General features: G+C 39.4%; 1 protein-coding gene across 1 annotated transcript in view; it reads left to right on the top strand.

Moving 5' to 3' along the window:
• Positions 1-9,539: 9,539 nt before the first annotated feature.
• TAFA2 (TAFA chemokine like family member 2) overlaps positions 9,540-19,351 on the top strand; it is a gene marked incomplete at its 3' end in the record, with an annotated part of 533,232 nt that continues 523,420 nt past the window's right edge. Inside the window, exon 1 of the mRNA XM_082634566.1 lies at positions 9,540-9,765. The remainder of the gene's footprint in view (positions 9,766-19,351) is intronic.

The raw sequence follows: 19,351 nt of genomic DNA, 5'->3' as shown, positions 1-19,351 counted from the left end.
TATGATTAAACTTTATTATCTCATTTCCTTTTATTCCATTTTTTCTAGGATTTTGGAACAGGCACATTTTCACTTACACTATTTAAATTCTTCATTTAAAAAATATTGGCTTCTCATTTTCATGTGCTTCTTTCTGTTGTGGGAGTATCTTCTAAATGTACAATCTTTACCATTGAAAGACTTAAGAACCTCTGTCATGACTTATTTTTGTTGCGGTAAAGCAGACAGTATGTACTATCATGCCTGTCTGTAGAAACATCAGCACCTGCCTGCAGTTGCTCTGTTTTGACACTGGATGGCTGAAATACATAGTGAAGTTTCTTGAAACACTTAAACCTTTGCAGGCAATATTTTGATCATGTTGGGTGAGAGATGTCATTTTATATTATACTAAAAATAGGAGAAAATTTTGTGCAGAAATCCAAAGAGAGTTTGAATGGAGGAATTTCAGGGTTTGCACTTGAGCTTTGTGGAAATAATTAAATCAGAACAATATGTAAAGTGAAAAGAACAATGGGCTAATAACTAGGAGACATGAGTTCTTATTAATGCTCTTGAGTCAGATCTAATTGTAATTCTGGCTGCTCTCACTTTTTAACTGAACTTTTGGGCAATTTACTTAATCTCTGAACCTTAGTGTATAAGTCATAAAATGAGATAATATCTGTTTTATAGAACTATTATGAGAAGAAAGAAATGTGTTAGTTTTCTTTCTTTTCTTTCCCATTTCTGAGTAAAAACTTGTAAACCTTATCCTCTACTTAGCTTCAGTGAAAAATAACCTTTGATGCATGGTCAATTAGTTCAGTGGATTTTTCTCCCCTTCCCCCTATTCTTAGCTACATTCTGTGGATGAAATCTATGGATTATTAATATCTAGTTGGCAGATAATACAGGGAAATGGGACTTTGAGCTAAAGACTAGGAAGACCAGGCTCTTAAGCATGGTACTGAAACTGACTTTCATCTTGGTTTGTACCTTCAGAATGTACCTTGTTGTGTGGAATCTGGTTCCCTGATAAAGTGAGAGTCTGTCTGCTTCCACAACCTTGCAATGGGGAAGTGGGGGAGGAAAGAGGGCAAAGAGGGAATGAGAGGCCAAAAGCAATCTCGTTAATCCAATAAACCAGGCAGGAAGAATGAGGATTAGAAGAAACATTGATTACCCATGATTACTACAAGCATGATAAAATCAAGAGAGATAATCTGGAGCCGTAGTATTGGCATGAGGCTGTATATCACACCTCAGGTAGAGACTGAAGTACAACCAGGTCTTGGTAACTTATGAAAATCTTATGAATGAACACAGCCAATGACTTAAATGAGGTAAAGTTGTTAAAGACCCTGGACTTCCTACCTCAAACCAATGGAAATTTTAATTTCTGATGGAGGAAGGGAGTGGTTTAGTAAGACAACATTCTTAATCCTGATGATTCTGCCCTCTAACCTATACTGCTGAGACTGGTATATTCATTACATGGATCATTAATTTCTCAGAGATCTGGAGTGTGTCAGTCTCTGCCGAACCCTAACCCCATGCTAGCTCTTCATAATGATTTTATAGCTACTTACTTGCTACCTATTTAGTTCTAGAAATCATTAGGTCTCAGCCTACCATGATATTAATAGCTTCTTTCTACTAACAAGTAGTATCTATAAATAGTTTCTTACTACCTTATGCTACAGAACTAACATGCCCTGAAAGCCAATATTCATAGAACCCATGTTAGCCCATAAATAAACAGAATGGGTACAAATTAAGTGCAATCAATAAATAGTTTTATTTTTCTTCCATTGCTTTGATGACTCAGGCCACTACCTTGTGTGACACCCACTTGGTCCATGGAACTAATATGTCTTTGTCCCATGAAATGATAGATTTGCCTCTTGACTATCAGATGACCCTCTTTTTTGGACTGCTGGCCTTGGTCACTTCAGCTAGCCTCCTACCTTTAGATTTTTCACACAAGAAGCAGGCACTTTTCTCTAATTTCACATTTCCCCCCAGACTATTGGGAAACAAATGGTAGATTCTCCTAAGGGCTCTTTTTCACCCTGGTCTCTGCAACTCAGCAAGCATCTGGCCAAGGAGTGAGACCAAGATTACCCATCTCACTTCATCCCTCCCTATGGTCGACCTCAGGTTCACAAGGAATGAGAATGTCTAGACACTAGAGACCTGGGCTCAACACCAGTACCTAAGTTGTCACAGGGAAGGGCTTATACTGGATACAGCATGAAGCTGATACCAGCTCTCTTTCTTACCTAGCTACTCTGGCAGTGAGGGCACACCTTGGGGAAAATATCTATGTGCTTGTAACTTAAGTTGCTCACCAAGAGATGGGTCTTCTAGAGTCTAGGGCTATTTTTCTTTGGTCTTGGACTGAGTATAACATTGTGGAGAAGTGAAACTTTCCCTGTACTCAAGGAACCACTGCAGTTCAGCTGTTGGAGCAAATTGAACTTCAGTTACTATTCTGAAGTGGGGCTTAGTGCTAAAATGTGCATAGAAGCAGCTGAATGTAGGAAATAGAAACAGGCAGGTGGAGCTCTGGAGGTCAGCAGGACAAGATAGACCTTAAGGAGTGCATTTGAGCTCCTGTCTCTGGTGTGTGTGCAGGTGCAGTAATGAAGAAGGCTAATTTTATAAACCATGTCAGCATTCTTCAAGAGTGCCTGTAGGCACTTGGGACTCTAGTGTCTAGATGCATGTAATGTTTGTGATCAGCAAGATGGAGGCCTAAAGTCATTATTATTGGATAATAAAATAAATGTGACCATACATTTCTCCACAGTCTTGTGAACTGAGATATATTAGTTGCTCATCCATTCATGTCTGTAGCTTTCGTAGATGAAACAATGATGAACATGACTGTGTACCTTCAAGAGGGATATAGTCTAATGTAGGATAATCTATTAAAAATGACTCAATTACAACACAATGTGATAAGTGTTAAGATAGAGGGAACTCTCAGGTGTTTGGGAGCACAGAGGAGAAACGGTTAATATAGTGGATTAAGGGAATTATGGATGATTTTTTAGAGAAGATAACCCTTGTCCTGAGCCTTAATGAATGAGTTGGAGTTAACCAGGTAGAGATTGTTTGCAGATGTGGTGAGGTGGTGCCAAGGGTTTCAGCCAAGTCCATTTGGGAAGCCATTATAGTAGGTTTTACTCATCTCAATTCTTTGGAGTATGATAAAAAAAATCAGGAAGTAGGCTTCCCTGGCAGTGCAGTGGTTGGGAGTCTGCTTGCCGGTGCAGGGGACATGGGTTCGTGCCCCGGTCCGGGAAGATCCCACGTGCCACGGAGCGCCTGGGCCCGTGAGCCATGGCCGCTGGGCCTGAGCGTCCAGAGCCTGTGCTCTGCAACGGGAGAGGCTGCAATGGTGAGAGGCCCGCGTACCGCAAAAAAAAAAAAAAAAAAAAAAAAAAAAAAAAAAAAAAATCAGGAAGTAAACAAAGTCTCTAAATAACCGAAATAGATGCTATCAGGTCTGTGTACCAAAGATGATATAATCACTGTCACGTAAAAGTGGCTAGTGATTTCTAGCTTAACAAGTCGAATTTTTATAATCCTGTTGATAAATCTGAATTGTAAATTAAAGCCCTGAGATTAATTCAATGGCTAATGTGGAAAGTATGTTAAATCTTGGAACATTTGCACTTTCTAGTGAGACGGAGAATTACAGAAACATGTTGCATTGTATTGGTGAAAGGTGTTGGATGGACTATTTCTTTTAAATTGATAATGGGAACAGTCCAGGGACTCAATAATCTGAACAAACATCTTGTTCTTACCCAAGACAGGTGTCCTTTAATCTATAATGGGAATACTCTGCTGTGCACAGGTCAGTCCATGAAACACTTGGTGGGTTAAGCTACCGTGCAAGATGCTAGCTTTCTGGGATAGCTATCATGCTAGATTGCAAAAATGAAAGCAAATACTTTTCCCCCCATACCAGGTTCTTTAATGTACCAGGTTTTTGTAGCTCTACCGATTAAGAGATGGAGTCTTTCTTCACCCCTTGAATCTGGGCTGGTCTGATGAACTGCTTAGCCAAGGGGACTGTAGCAAACATGATGTGAGCAGAGACTTGGAAAGCGCTGGGGTACTGAGGCTTCCCCTATTGCTACTCTTGGAAGCCTGTGATTGCCACCATGTAAACAGCTAGTGTACCCGGTTAGATGATAAGGGACTAGCAGCTTAGTTACTCTCAAATACTCCAGCTTACAGTCAGCTTATAGTGAGGCACTATAGTGCCAGTTGACCACAGGTACACAAGTGAGCTCAGCTGAGTTCAGAGGAACTGCCCAGCTGACGAGCTGAGCTCAACCCATATTGCCAATCCCACAAAAATGTGAACTAAATCAATGCTTGTTCTTTAAACCACTAAGTTTTGGAGTGGTTTGTTCCATTTGCCTCACTCCTCCATATAGGGCAATTTTCCTACCTCAGTTACTTTCTCATATGGCTCTGTGGAGTAATTCTTTTGGTTTATCATCATGGTTTCAGTCTGCTCACTTGACCAATTTGGTTTCCTGATTACTGACCATAATGTATTTATAGAGTATTTATTGTGTATTAGGTACTATGCTAGGTGATGGGGATTCTAAAAGTTAATAACGTACACATGCCACCTTAGGTTATGTGAAATGGATTCTGTGCTTCCTTCTGTTTACCTAATTACATGAAAACAAAAGTGAGTGAGGGAGACATTACTGAAAAAGATATCAGTAGAATGAGGTGGTTAGGACCAAATAAACAAAACAAGAGGAGATAAGGAAGAATGCACGGCACTCCTCTTCACTTACACACTAGGAATCAGATTTTTTTTGTTCATTTGTTTTAATATCCTAGACCCTGGCTGAGTGCTGAGGGGATCTGGTGCTAATTTTTCTTCTCTCTTTCCCATGAATAACTTCTTTCTATTCTTATTAATGGACTCACATTCTTTAGCTAAGTTTTTTCCATATCCAGGTCCAAATGATTTTTATTTCCCTGTAATATAGAAGATAGCCTATTTTAGTGGTGGTTCTGGGGAGGATAGAAAAAAATATCAAAGCCAAAACCAAACCAAAAACTGGTTTTGGATTCAGGTAGAGCCATCCGGTTTAATTCCCAGCTCTGCCACTTAATCACGGTGAAATTGTCTCAATTTTTTTCATGTGTAAAATGGGGTTATATCAGGTACTTTATGGCATGTTGTGAGGACTTGAGATAAGAATTTGCGATAATATAGAAAGCCTCCAGCAAGCTTATAGTGCCCCAAAGTGATGTTTCAGTGAGCTCTCAGAACATGAAGAGCTATGCTCTGGGTTACTGTCAGTGAAGTTCTGCATTCCAGGTAATTAGTTTTTACTGTTTATATGGGAGGAGGCAGGCAGTTTAAATAAACAGAAGATAAGAAGTATCACCTCAAGATTTCTATTAAACTAGGGAAGTATTTGCCATTTTGTTTCAGAAGGAAAACAAAATATTTGATTTCAAAGTCTAGGAGGTGCTGGAAATAGGAATACCTTGATCTAAAAATCATTAGAAATTATCTGGATCTGTACAAAAAGTACAAAGGTTATTACAGAATTTAAGTATCATATGACTGGATAAGAAATTCTATTATATTTTGTAATTAATTTACACATTTGTTCTCTTTACGAACTTTTTTCTTTGCATTTTTGTAAAAACATGATGGGTTTAATTAGGAAAATAAGGATGAAATGTCATATATTTTAACAATAAAAATAAAAATTTAACAATATGATAAAATGATAGATTTTCCTATAGTCACAGAGAACTACTTGAATTAGAAGCTAGAAGGATTATAAAGTATACTTTATATTTCTTGTAAGAAAGGAAGGCCAATGTTCTAAAGTGATTTTGTAAATGGCTATGCCTCCCAGCACAGAGCCCAGATTTCCAGTCATTCCTGCTTGGATTCCATCCTACTACTTAACATAGCAGACTGAGAATTACTGTAAGATTGGCAATGAAACAGCACCAGGTGTTTTAAAATGTAAACTTTGCTCCCTGGGGAAATAAGTTGCTAGGTAATGAAACGGAGCAGGACCCCATGGTCCTTCGCACCCCCCACCATGGCCTCTGCCTGCCTTTTGTCTGTGCAAAAACTTTAGCCAAAGAATAAGTTTAATCAGAGAAGTGAGAAAATGCAGAAACAAAGGAAAACAGTAAAAGGAGTCCAAATAATAATAGTTTTGTCATTAAGCAAGGTCAAGGACCTTTGGTTCCTACTCAAGGGCTATAGATAATATCCTGAGCCACATCCTGTGAGCTGCCTTGTAGATACTGAAACTGCCACCAGGTGGAAGAAGTTAACCACATGATGACCAGCTGTAGCCCTGACATAAGCTGCCACAATTCCAAAAACTGGCCTCAAGGAAATGGGAACAAATTGACCCTGGAACTGAAGATTAATTGTACTTAAAACAATCAGGATAACATTGGTCAGACCACCACATGACCAATTTCAAGATGACTGTCAGAGGTGACTGTGCTGTTTCTACATGTAGCCCCCTCCCTCCGTCCATAAGAGGTCTTGCCCACTGATTGTCAGTGGTTGGGTCAGGTTGGCCTTTAGACAGGAGTCTGCTCTCCCCCCCTTGTTGCTGGCATCCGAAATAAAGCAAGCTTTCCTTTCCAGCAACGTTGCCTCTTTTTTGGCTTTTGAGTGGTGAGCAGCCAGACCCCACTTTCATTAACAGTAAGAGGAATGAAATAAAAATCTTTGACCATATGACATGAAACTTTTGAAAGAGACCAGGTGAGGGTACCTCAAATGACTGCCATGCGCTTGACTGATTCAAACCTACTATAGTACAATTAGCTAAATAATAAAACTACATGACTTAGTTTTGGCTCCTTGTTTTAAATGACTTCAGTCAGTCTAAGCTATTTCTTATAAATTCTTTTCTTTCTTTAAGCTTGTACTAAGTTAGATTATCAAGTTAAAATATGACTACTTCAAAAATTCAGAGTGAATGAAAATGGGAAGGAGTTTAATAAAAACTTGAATACATTTTTTATAATTTTTAAACATACAGAATTTTTTGTTTTATTATTTTTATTATTTATTTTTAAGTTTATTTAAAAAGCTTTTGTACAATTTTTAAAGGTTACCCTTCATTTACAGTTATTACAAAATATTGGCTATATTCTCAGTGTTATACAATGCATCCTTGAGCCTATCTTATACCCAGTAGTTTGTACCTCTCTTTCCCCCAGCCCTGTATTGCTCCTCCACTGCCACTGATAACCATTAGTTTGTCCTCTATATCTGTGTCTGCTTCTTTTTTGTTATATTCACTAGCTTGTTGTATCATATAGAAATATTTTGAATGAAAACTTTCAAATAGTTAGATCACAAAATCTAAATATTAAAGTTACGGATGGAACCTAGCTTGGACTTGACTGAAGTAACAAAACATTATAACATCCATGACACTATTGTTACTGAACAAAACTTGGGTCCACCTGCCCTGGTGCAGTAAAGCCAATCCACTGATACCAGGTTTTGGTGAAGGAAAGTGCAATGTTTATTGTAGGCACCAGACAAGGAATGCCAGCAGCTGATGCTGAAAAACCCCGAACTCCTTTTCTGGTTAGTTTAGTTGACAATGATTAGTTTAGTTAAATAAGAGTATGAATATTGGCTCCAAAGCAAGATCTTTGAGATATCTCTAGATGTAAGGGGCTTGTAAGATTTCCTGGATCAGCATGCTATTTCTTTGCTTTAGATTTTCTTTTCTTTTTCTAAATTCATTATTACTACTTATTCATTTTTGCATAATCCTCTAATCACTAGATTAAGGTATTGTTCATCGCCAAACTTGATCAGAGTGAGTCTAAGAAGATCCTTCTTTTGAGCTCGTATGCATACTGCTTAAACCAACACCCAAATTGACCAAACCTGTAAGGGAATGACCTTCCAGCGTCTTGCTATTAAATTTCTGTAAATATTGAGAGGTTCCTTTAGCAAGGACTCTGCTTACATAAGCCTGCAGTGCAAATCCTCTCTCTAAATCCATTAGAGGTTGGAATTTGTAAAAGTACAAAATTCTCTGGAACCGATATTGTTTTCTTTTTCTTTGTGGAGAAATTGGAGTCGTAGTTAGTCAGTAAAGCTTTCTAACCCGGGCCTCCCTCTAGAGGGAGACATAGTCCAGCTTTTATACCAATTGCCGCCCTCTCATCTTTTACTGCCTCTTTCTTTTTCTGCGAGACCGCAGTTTCCTCTCAGAAGCAGCTGCGGCTGCTAACAGAGGGTGGCTGTTGGGAGACAGAGGGAGGCAACGCCGCCTGGTCCCGCCCTCGCATTTTCCTGCTTAGCTCAACCTGGAGTGTTGGCACCTATTTCCTCCCTGCGTTCTCCTTGTACTATACAGGGAAGTCAGTCACTCCGGACTCTCTGGACGTCCAGGCTGGGTGGAATAAGGGGTCTGGGTGGAACAGGGTGCTCTGCCCTCTACGGTGACTTTCTAAAAGGTACCACTAGTGTTTTTTTTTGACAGTGCAGCGCCCTGTGGGCGGCGGAGAGGAGGCTTCGGTTTCTAAACCGCTTAATTCTTTTTATTCTGGTGATCGGATTTGTTTCCCCGCCCTCCTCCCCCGCCCCATCTCCCTCCCCTCGTTTAGCGAACTGACACACGCAGCACCTGCTCGCTTGTGTTCGATGTTGGAACACGCACCTTCTCGGCGGTGACTGTGCCCAGCGTACTAGGGACGGGGGACAGCGGCGGTTTCCCTTCCTCCCAGCCCACGATGCCTAGAGGGGCAGCGGTTGGGCTGCGTGGGGCTCTGCCCGCAGCACTTCGAGGAGGGATTGAGGGTCTGCAGCTGGCCTGGAGTTGCTGTTAAGTGGACTTGGCGCCAAGTCTCCGAGAGGGCATCAGCTGGGACCTATCTGCTAAAAGCGGGAACAGGGGCGCCTGACGGAGGAACTCCAGCGTCTCGCGGGCGGAAGACTGCCGAGCTCAGAGCCTCTCCTCCTTCCTGCCCCGAACCTCCCCAGCAACTCTCGCACAACGGAGACCCGGGACCTACGAGAGCCAGGGAACTGGAGAAGTACGTGGCGGAGCCTGCTTTTTCTGAAGGTGAACTGTTCCGTCCAATTGCCTTTCCCCAGAGAGCAAAAAGGGAGGGCGGGGGAAAAGGAACCGAGTATGCGTGAGTGTGTGTATGTTTGAGAGGCAGAGACGACGTGTGGCAGTAGGAAAAGTCTTTACTCGGCGTTCAAAGCAAACAAATCAGAGATGGAGTAAGAGCGGTAACTGCTGCAACACCGCCTTGATTCTCGCATTGTGAGGAGCTGAGCGCACCGCGCGCATCCGGCGAGGACCGCTGGCGACCGCGGGCGCTGGCGAGGGCTGCGGGACTTCGGCGTTTCCCCAGTAAACAAATCTTTTGATTACTTTGACTTGTGAAAAACGAGAGGAGGAAAGAAACGAGGCTCCCGCACGCCATCTTCCACCCACTTTAAGGGGATTCCAGTTTGGATGTCAAGAGATTCCTGAACCCTCTTTGCTCTCGGAGGAGGAAACACACGCGCGCGCGCGCACACACGCACGCTCGGGGCCACACTCACACGCCCTCCACGAGCACACACCATCAGACTTCGGTTCCCTATGCCCCAGAACGGTGACGGCGGATTGGCATCTTGGAAGCGATGCAAGAGCGATAAGGCTGGCGCGGGCCCGCGGAAGCTGCAGGAGCATCGCTAGGTGTTGCCGCCACCAGGAAGCCGGGCTGCAGGTAGGTGCCAGCCGCGCCTCCCGCCGGCGCTGGGGATTCGGGCGGCAGCTGGAGGACCCGGGGCCCGGAAGCCCTCCCCTCTCCGAGGGTCGGGGGCTGTAGGGAGCTCGCCCGGGGAAGGCGAGAGGTGATAGCAGATGCTGGTTGGGCGTCCAGGGTAGGGGCGGGGGTAGAGGAACGCCGAGAAGGGGATCTGAGCAAGTGTAAGGCTGTTCCGAGAGCCTTGCCCTCCCTCTCTTCTGTGCCCCATTTCTCTTAACACAACGAGCGACCCGGCCGAGGTTGAAGTGGGTTTTAATTCGATCTCTCAACCAAACCAATCTCGGTTCGTAACCATTTTGGACTCCTAAAAAGAAGTTGGGGGTCGCGTTCAAGGGAGGATCAATGGGATGTCAGGTCGCCTTTCTGAAATCCCCACTTTCTGTCCACTTCTGATTCGTTACTTCTCGGGCCTGTCTGTAGAGGGTGGATGTTTCAATGAGGCTATTGATTTCTCCACCTCTAACCATTTTCATAAAGAATCTTCTTGATAAGTTCTGGAGCCTCATCTGTGTAAAGGTGTATTTAGATTTGGTACCGGACGCTTTACTACTGAGTGAGATAAAGCTTCAGTAAAGGATACTACAGGAGAGCTTTAGGACAAGGATCATTTTAGGAACAGCGTTCAGAAAAAGAACAGCTTCGAGAAACTAACGGTTTTTCATTTATTTCCGCATAGATGCCTCTAGAATCTTGCTAATAGTACACGGTTTTTCTGCCCCACTGCTTTCCTGTCCCTTCCCCCTTCTATTCCAAAAGGCCAGGTTCCACCAAGAGGTGTTTTCTTTAAGCCACTGGTCTTCACTTGTCAGTGGGGAACGTGTTATTTCCAGAGACTGCCTTTGTAAAGGAAAGTTTGAGATCCATTGCCCTGTTTCTCCTAGAGCTGCGGGCTGAGCTATCTAGTCCCCACTTGAAGAGGAGGAACTGTAGGTGCTTGCAGAGCCCCGTGGTAGACGTGATGCTTTCTAGTCAGTATTCCACCTCCTGAGCAAGTGTTAAACGATTGCCTGAAGTGGGTGGAATCACAGGTGTAGTCACTACAGTGGATAGCTAGCCTGTTTTCACCTGGTGCTGGGTGAGTATGGCTTGTGGCAATAAGACAGAAAAGAAAATATCTTCTTTTTGTGAGTGTTAAATACCCTCTTGAATTTTGCAAACATCATTCTTGAAAAAAACGAAACCAAACAAACCTGTATGCAACCTTTGCTCTGAAAAGTACCCCCAAAGCAGTCAGTGTATAAGGGTCTTTTACTCAGGACAGGATGAATTTTAATGACTATTGACTGCATGATAATTATCTGGTTCCAGTCTTCCCCAAGTCGATTGTTTGAGACATCAACATTCAGACTATTATCAATTAACACTTTAAAACTGCTCTGTTAGGCAATGTAAGTTAAGACAAATGAGTAATTAATTTAAGATTTCTGGGTAAAGTCCTAAATGGCAATAACTAGCAAAGGATTCTGAAAACACTTCTAAAGCCTTTAAAAAACAGGGCATTAAGATTATTTGTATTTATTCCAGCCTTCCCATGTTTGCACACGTACTCTCAGACTGGTGAATCTTTTACAGTTTCAAATTTGGCACCTAAGATCCTTAACAATGATCAGACACATTTAATCTTCCCTTTTCCTACTTTATTCTGTTCTGGATCTCTTCCTGGGTCAGTTGTTTGCATACTGACCTTTTTAGAGTCCTAATTTTTAAAACCATCTGTAGCCATTGAAAGGCCATTACGAACCACACTGGAGCTTATTTTATTTTCATTTTCTTAATTTTCAATGAAAAAAATTAGATTGCATTATTTATAGACATAATACTATGAAAGCAGTGTCACACTGCCAACTGCTTAGACACAGTACTTTTACGAGGCAGAACACAGTTTTAGTGTGTGGCTTTATTCAAATCAGGCATTCTTTGAGACTGAAATCTTGATTCTTGCCTTTAATACAGTCTTGTAATTTAGGATGCTTGAATTTACATATTTATACATAGTGCTATGATATATGTCTCTTACGGAAGAACCAAAAAACCTCGACGTGAAAGCAAACACCTGTAATGATACAAGTTGTGCTAAAAAGGAACCTAAGCTTTCTGAGTATGTGTGATTTTGAATCTGAAAAGTATTAGCTATTTTAAGTGACAAACTGGAGAGTGAAGATTCACTGAGATCCCATGGATCTATGTCAAAAAAGGTACATATTGCTTGGAGACTGCATTACAGTATTTACTAACCACCGAGTTATAAAAATGTGATGACAACAGCTGTAAAAAGATCTGTTTTTAGACATGGCCACTTTTCCTTTTTAAAAATTTATGAAGTGATGAAATTCAGGGGGTGATAGAAGATTTTATGGAAGTTATTTTGTATAATATCAGAAAGGTTTAGTTGTCCTGGATTGTGTATCTTTAATGTAGTATTTTAATGATGATCCTTTACAATGTGTTTTTGAATACGTAAATGTTGAAAGTGCATTTTAAGTTTGATTTATCACTAATTGCAGGTTATGGATTATCCCATACAGGTAGGGTAAGATGTGCCTCTCCAGCATGTTCCAGACGTTTGTTTTTGTTTTTTGTTTTGTTTTGTTTTTTATCATGGGCCCTAATAAAAGGTACTGTCAAATTCTGCCTAAGTTCAGCTGTGGCAGCAAACGAATGGGCATTTACCTCTTTAATGCATGTCCCAAACTAGGAATGTTCCAAAGTGTCACCAGTTATTTCTAATATATTTGAGAAGATGAAACAACCAGAAACAGTTCAGTGCCCCTGCTTTTACTTCTCCAGTATTTTATTAGGAATGCCTCATTAAATCGCATTATTCTGCAGCTGTTTTGTTCACTGAAGAGTCAAGTAAAAATAAGGAACTTTACTGTGCAAGGCAGTTTTGTTTTCTAGGTGAAAAACCATAAGTTGAAGTAAAATAAGCATCTAACATAGCCCCCTTTGATCTATAACTGACATTTACAAACGCAGTTCATCAACTTGTTATTAGTAGGGCTCCATCAAAACAAAGAGAAGAAACGCATTAACACAGATTGCTGCCAGATATGAAGGCCAAGCCAGCCGAATCAACCTCATGTCTGGTCCACATACCTGCACAGCATCTCACATCCTATATCTTGCTTATGAACCATTGACTTTAATGCCATGTAATATGGTGACTTTGTTATTTTGTTGGAAAATTCTTTGGTTTAGTTTGAATTACTTAGAGCACATGGAACTGTACCACTGGAAGAGGAGGAATAGTCCCACAATGAGTTACTGTAAGTCTTTTTAGAGAACAGTTTTACTTTGGGTTTGGAGTGCAGTCTGAAACAGGGGAGGTGGAAAGGTGGCCCTAGCAAACAGAGACCTAGAAATTAGTTTTGGTTTTTAGTTGTCATTGACCACTGATTTCCTGGGTAATTTTTAGAAAATCTGATGCTATTCATTTGGCACAGTGATTCAGTGCCCGGTCAGTGAAATATAGCTAACAATTCTTATCTTCTGCTTATTCTTAACAGAAATTTTAAGAGGAATGGTTAGACTTCATTGGAATGTGAAGAAAAGTGGTATTTAAATACTTTTCTCTGCAATATGAATCTAATCTCTACTTCTATACATATATATGCACATGCATACATACATACATATGCTTTTAATGGGATCCATGTAAAATACTGGTTTAGTATTGAAGGGGCAGGGAATGACTTTTAAAAAAATGTCTACATTTTTAAGGTACCTAGTTTTTCACTATTTTACATGATTTGACCTACAGTGCAACTGCGCAACCATGGTTTAACAAGGTCATTTATAATTGAGTTTTACTCTTTGAGCCACTGTTGCAGGCAGTATTTTTTCTCTTCAGTTTTTCTTTCGGAGATATTTTTATTCATTAGGCTACAAATGCAAAAAAAAAAAAATCAATTTTGTCCTCTATGTAGGGGTGCTTTGGGATGTGTTTATTGACACTATGACTAGAAATCTCAACACATTTTAAACAGTGAATATATCTGTATACTGTCTTTATTAAATATGTGCCTCCACAGTCAAAACACAAACCGTGTGTTACATTAGTGCATACTATTCTGGTTTCAAATGGTATCTACAAAATTTCCAGAAACATATTGATATTATACTCCAAATTTGTTAAATTTCCTAAATGCACCCACTTCCAATGTGTATACCACATGTCGTTGTTGGATTTCATCCTGTGCTGTAACTAAGCCACCTAGTCACTGGAATTAGTGAAAATCTAGCATATTTAGGCAATTGATTATTATTACCATTGAAAAATATAAGACTTTCAGGTAACTTGGGATTCAGATGAGACTTGACTATATAAGCTATAAGGAAAGTATTCCGTTTTATTCACAATTATCCCTATGGGGTACGAAATATAGCTAGGGAATCATAGTTTATATGCTTATATTAGATAAAGTCCTTTTAATCACTTCCTTCAGTCTCCTAAATTACTCCATAGTACCTGTAATTATTTTATGATTTCCCCTGAATGGCCAGTTAGCAAAGGTACATCTCCCTTTCCCCTAGCAATAGCACAAACATACTTATCAATTAAATTTATATTTATAATGCTCCTTTTACACAGTAGATTTTGGAAACTCTTTACAGAGAGATTGGATAATGTGATAATGTTGCCTTCTTAGCAATTATGGTGGTAGGCTAAATTTAGTACTTTGACAAAATGGGGACAATCTGCCAAACAAGTCTTCTTTGCTCTTTTATTTTTGTGCTACATAAAGCTAACTCTTCACGTAAAGCCCGGAGAGTGCAAAGGTTTGTTTTACTAAATATTTTTATGAGTTTTTTTTTTTTTTTTTTTTTTGCTGCTATGAACTAGTCACTGTATAATTGCATGCATGTGCATGCAAAGATTCTAAACCTTACAGTTTGCAGTGTTAATTGCCTATGGCCTCCTGTCGCTGCATATGGAGCTTTCTGTTGAGTTTAATAATACAGAACAGATTATGGAGCTGGCAGATTATGCCCCTCTTTATAAGTGAATTCATGAATGTATCCACAGTAGGCACTAGGACAGAAGATTTTTGGAAAAGTGTATATGTGCTTTGGAATTAAAGTTTTCAAGCAGAATGGCCTGGGCTATGAGGATACAAATGGATTATTTCTGGTGCAAAAAAACTGACCACTAAAAATTATTATTTATATGTAAAAACTGTGCCATGGTTTTCTTTGGTTCTGGCTGAGTTTTTCTCCCTTTTTTAACATCCTTCTTGGAGATTCCAGTGAAAATTGTACTTAAATATTGGAGGAAGTAAATATGCTTTCTCTCTCCTGCTCTATTATGAAAAAGACCATCTATATAAGAAACGCAAGGTGTGTTATTTGTCCTAGTCTGCATTTTTCTGGCTTCATATTTTTTGTCTTGATGGATTGGAGTAAGCAAAGGCAGGCAACTAAAAATGGGTTATGTGGTCATAGGAATCTTAATAACAAAACCTCAACCTATTAATAGAACACTGAGACTTTGTTAGAATGGGTTCTTCAAGAGAGCAGGCCTTTTACAGCCCTTAAACTTGGGCCTACTCAAATAATAGAGCTTGATGGACCGATGTAGCAAATTTGTGATTGTTCAGATAAGAAGAATTCAGAAGTGGTCAATTCAGATCATTTGAGGAAAACAACATATATACTTATATTTTTAATTTATATTAGTTTATGACAGTTCCAAATTCATTTAAGGTGGAAAAACCTAGTTATTGTTACCATTTCTTTCTCAGTTTAGTTTTCCTTGTTGTAGGTGTATGATGGATGGCATACTCGAATTTGTTGGTGCTGAAGAGTCCAGTAAATTCCTCCTTAGAATGGCCATCAGACATGTCAGTAGCAGTGACGTGGTCCTGCTTTTGTTTGTATTTTCTTCAGAAAGTTGAGTTTGAGTGAAACAGCTCTAACTTTAGCTCTCTTTTATGGTATAAAAGGAGAAAGGAGGTAGATGATCCACCTTTAAGTCAGGCAATCCAAAGCCCAAGGGGAGAGTGAAAGAGCATTGAAATCTCATACTCCAGAAAACAGAGGCCCCATTTTGGGCAGCTTTAAGTTCGAGGAAAATTCTAACCTAATTTTTTTTTTCAGGCTTAGTTCTTGAAATGTTGTATCACAGTAGTTTCCTGCTAAGATACATATGTAGCATTATTGCAAACTCCTTTTAGATTGATTGTTGTGTGTTTATAAATACACCAGAACTGGGTCAAAATTTAGACTTTGCTATTTGAAGATATATTTGCTCATCACATAATTTGTTGAGTGGTTAAAATTCATTGGCTTTCATTTTGGTTAGCAGATAAATTTTGAAAATGACTATTATAAAACTAATGTGGTGCAGTGGTGAGGGCTCTGGAGATGCTTTTCTAACTCTACCAACAAATAACCATGTAACCACAAGAAAATCAATTTCTTTCTCTGTGCCTCAGTTTCTCAGCAATATATTTTCTTCAGTCAAATTTTCAAGATAATTAAAACTGTAATTTTTTCCTATATTCTGACCTACTAAACATCATGGTATGGGAAGTATAACAGTATTCCAGGACATACCTTTATTCAGAAAGTCAAGGGACATCTAGCACAAAAAGTTCCTGGAGCACCAGTAAAAGTTCCATAAATGCTTTTCAGTAAGCAATTTGTAAAAGTTAAGCTTTATATGATTGGGATGATGATGATGATGTTAATGATGATTATGGTGATGACTAAAGACTATAGATGTAGGGATATAAAATTGAATCAGACTAACTCTTATTCTGTTTACCCATTTTGCCTACTTTGCATGATGCTGTTTTGTTGCAAAACAAGTTGTGATAGGCCATGAGTCTTAGGCTTGTTGAGGTTACATGTCTCTTCTCTACTGCTGGTTTTCATAGTCACTGAGATAAAATGGTTTGGTTGATTAACCCAAATAGAACTAGTTAGCAAATGAATAATCTTCATATACCTGTTGATAACGAAACACATTAATTCAAAATCTGCATATGAACTTTAGAGAATTTATAATCCTTGGGAAAGTTCATTCATATATTCAATAAGTATTTACTGAACACTCTCTAGGTGCTTGGGGTATTTCAGTAAACAAAAAAGACAAAGATACAGAATTGACTGTTTTAGTATAGTACTTGAAGTTTTGAAATGAATCTGGAGGAATGGTTCAACAGTGTATTTGTGTTATATCTGCTCTTTCTATTAATTCTTGTTTATAACTGTGAAGTACAGTTCTGAAAAGAGTTAAAATAGTTAAAATGTCTGAGTTGGGAAGAAAAATATCACAGTGTGTATTTAAGGTGAGGTAATAATGTAGTTTAGTGGATTGATTCCAGCTCACAAGATCGGTGAGCAAACTAAGGGTGACACAAACAATAGCTCCTTTTCCTGAGTTACGTACCTGAAAGAAAGAAATTCAAATAGGCTGGATGACTTGAGATCAGTGACATGATGCTTCCTAGAGCCTCTTAAAGGGGTTGCAAATTCAAATGCCAATAGGAGTTAGGCTGGGAATGTGAATGAATGAAGCAGACCAAATGGAAGATGACAAATGGCAACTGACACATAGCCTCAGCTACAGTGTTGGGGAGACTGTAGGGAATAGTGGAGATTCTGGCATTCTGAGTGGGATAGCCGAACCTTGGCTCCACTTGTTGCCATGTCGGAATGTGGGTCTGGTGTTGCCATGATTTGTAGAAGAGAACTTAGATGTGCAGATGTTTTAACGTGAAAGTTTCAGATTTATAAATGATGGTATTAAATTCAAATTTGAAATACTGTGTGGGCCAACAGACATATCTGTGGGCCATATGCAGGCTAAGGGCCTGCAACATGACTGTGTCACTGTTGACAGAGGGATGTGTGAAGACAGCTAGCCCTTCTGTCCTCTGTAGGCACAATCCTCCAACCCCAGTTGCATCTGGAGCCAGGGTGGTTGACAGTAAAAGGCTCAGCTGGAGATGCTGAATGATAATAATGTGTGGTTCAATCTCACCGCTGTTTGTAGTTTTCTTCTGATTGACTCATTGTTGCTGAACTCACCTTGAAGCTGGTGGTACCTTGGAGGGTTTAGGAGATGTGCTGGGAATACAGAAGTTTAAATTTATGCCAAATATTTGGAATAGCTCTATAGTTCAGTAAAACCTATCCCTTTAGATAGGTGCTTCTTAAACTTCGACACGCACACTAATCACCTGGGGGAATTTTGCTAAAATGCAGGTTCTGCAGTGGGGCCTGGAGATTCTGCATATCTAACAAGCTCCTGGATGAAGCTAATGCAGCTGGTACTTGAGTCGCAAGGCTTTAGAGGGCTTCTTTACCACTGAATTTCATTTCATGCACACACAAATGTTGGAAGCCTCCAATTCTTCTCAGACAGATTTCTCCTTGTAGTAAGCAGCATAAACCTGGCCACCAACTCTAAACACTTTTCTCAAAGGCTCTTTAATCTGAGCACAGAATTCATAAGTGTTCAATTTAGTATTGAAGACATAATAGCTTATCATTTAGGGAGTTTAACTTCTTCATATTTTATTAATAGTTTTTTCACTAAACCAGTTTTACTAATGCCAGAAGTGTTATAGCTCAGATGTGTGACTCTAATCTATTGAGAAAAGACCTGGGTCTCATGTCACAAGCTCAGTTCAAAAAAATTTTGTTGCCAGTTTTATCAATGCCTGGGAAATTCTTACATGTTTTCTTATTCTGGTATATTAATTATAAACTGAGATTAGATTTAGACATGTCAGTCTGAGAGAGTGAATCAATTTGTTTTCTTGCAAGTTGTATGATTAATATAGTTTGTAATAGTAATGCTATTAAATCTTACTCAGGTTCTTTTAAGTGCTTTTAATAGAAGTTTCTGTTATATTGAATAGCTTTGCTTATAGCTGAGTAATGATATGAATTGATTTTACTGAGTCCATTAGACTGTAAGCTCTGTGAGGCAGAACCATGTTTAACATGTTTCTATTGATTCCTGGTGCTTAACACAGTGTCTGGTACATTACAGTACTTAATAAATTTAATGGGAAGATGATCAATAGTTCATATTGATAGAATGTCTTTTTGTATGTTTCTTCAGTGTGTGAGGAAGTATTCTATGAAGAACTGTCATTTATTCTAATTGTGTGTTTGTTGTGTGTGTGTGAGAGAGAGCGCATTTATTTTGACCTGCACTTTCCATCTCTAACCTGAAAGGTATATTAGCATTAAAAAATAAATACATTCTAGGCAAAACAGCAAGGACGAAAACAAAATGAGCATGCTGACCGATATTCCCATTCTTTCTACAATTTATTGTAACCTGGAGGTTTAGAGACTACATATGCTTGTGATTCTACTGTTGTTTGAATTAAATAATATTTGTCAATGTCAAATTTAAGTGTTGTTAATCACATATGGAATATATTTTGATTACTCTTGTCAGTGACTTGACTTATCATTCATTAGGGAATTTAAAGCCATTTATTCTTATCTACATAATTACCATTTTCATAATTTATCATGAACCAGATTTACTTATTTCACCTTCAGGAACACTATTGACTGA

The sequence above is a fragment of the Mesoplodon mirus genome (genome assembly GCF_964341445.2).
Source record: "Mesoplodon mirus genome assembly, chromosome: 11".
Classification (NCBI taxonomy): Eukaryota; Metazoa; Chordata; class Mammalia; order Artiodactyla; family Ziphiidae; genus Mesoplodon; species Mesoplodon mirus.
This window is presented reverse-complemented; position numbering and strand designations above follow the sequence as displayed.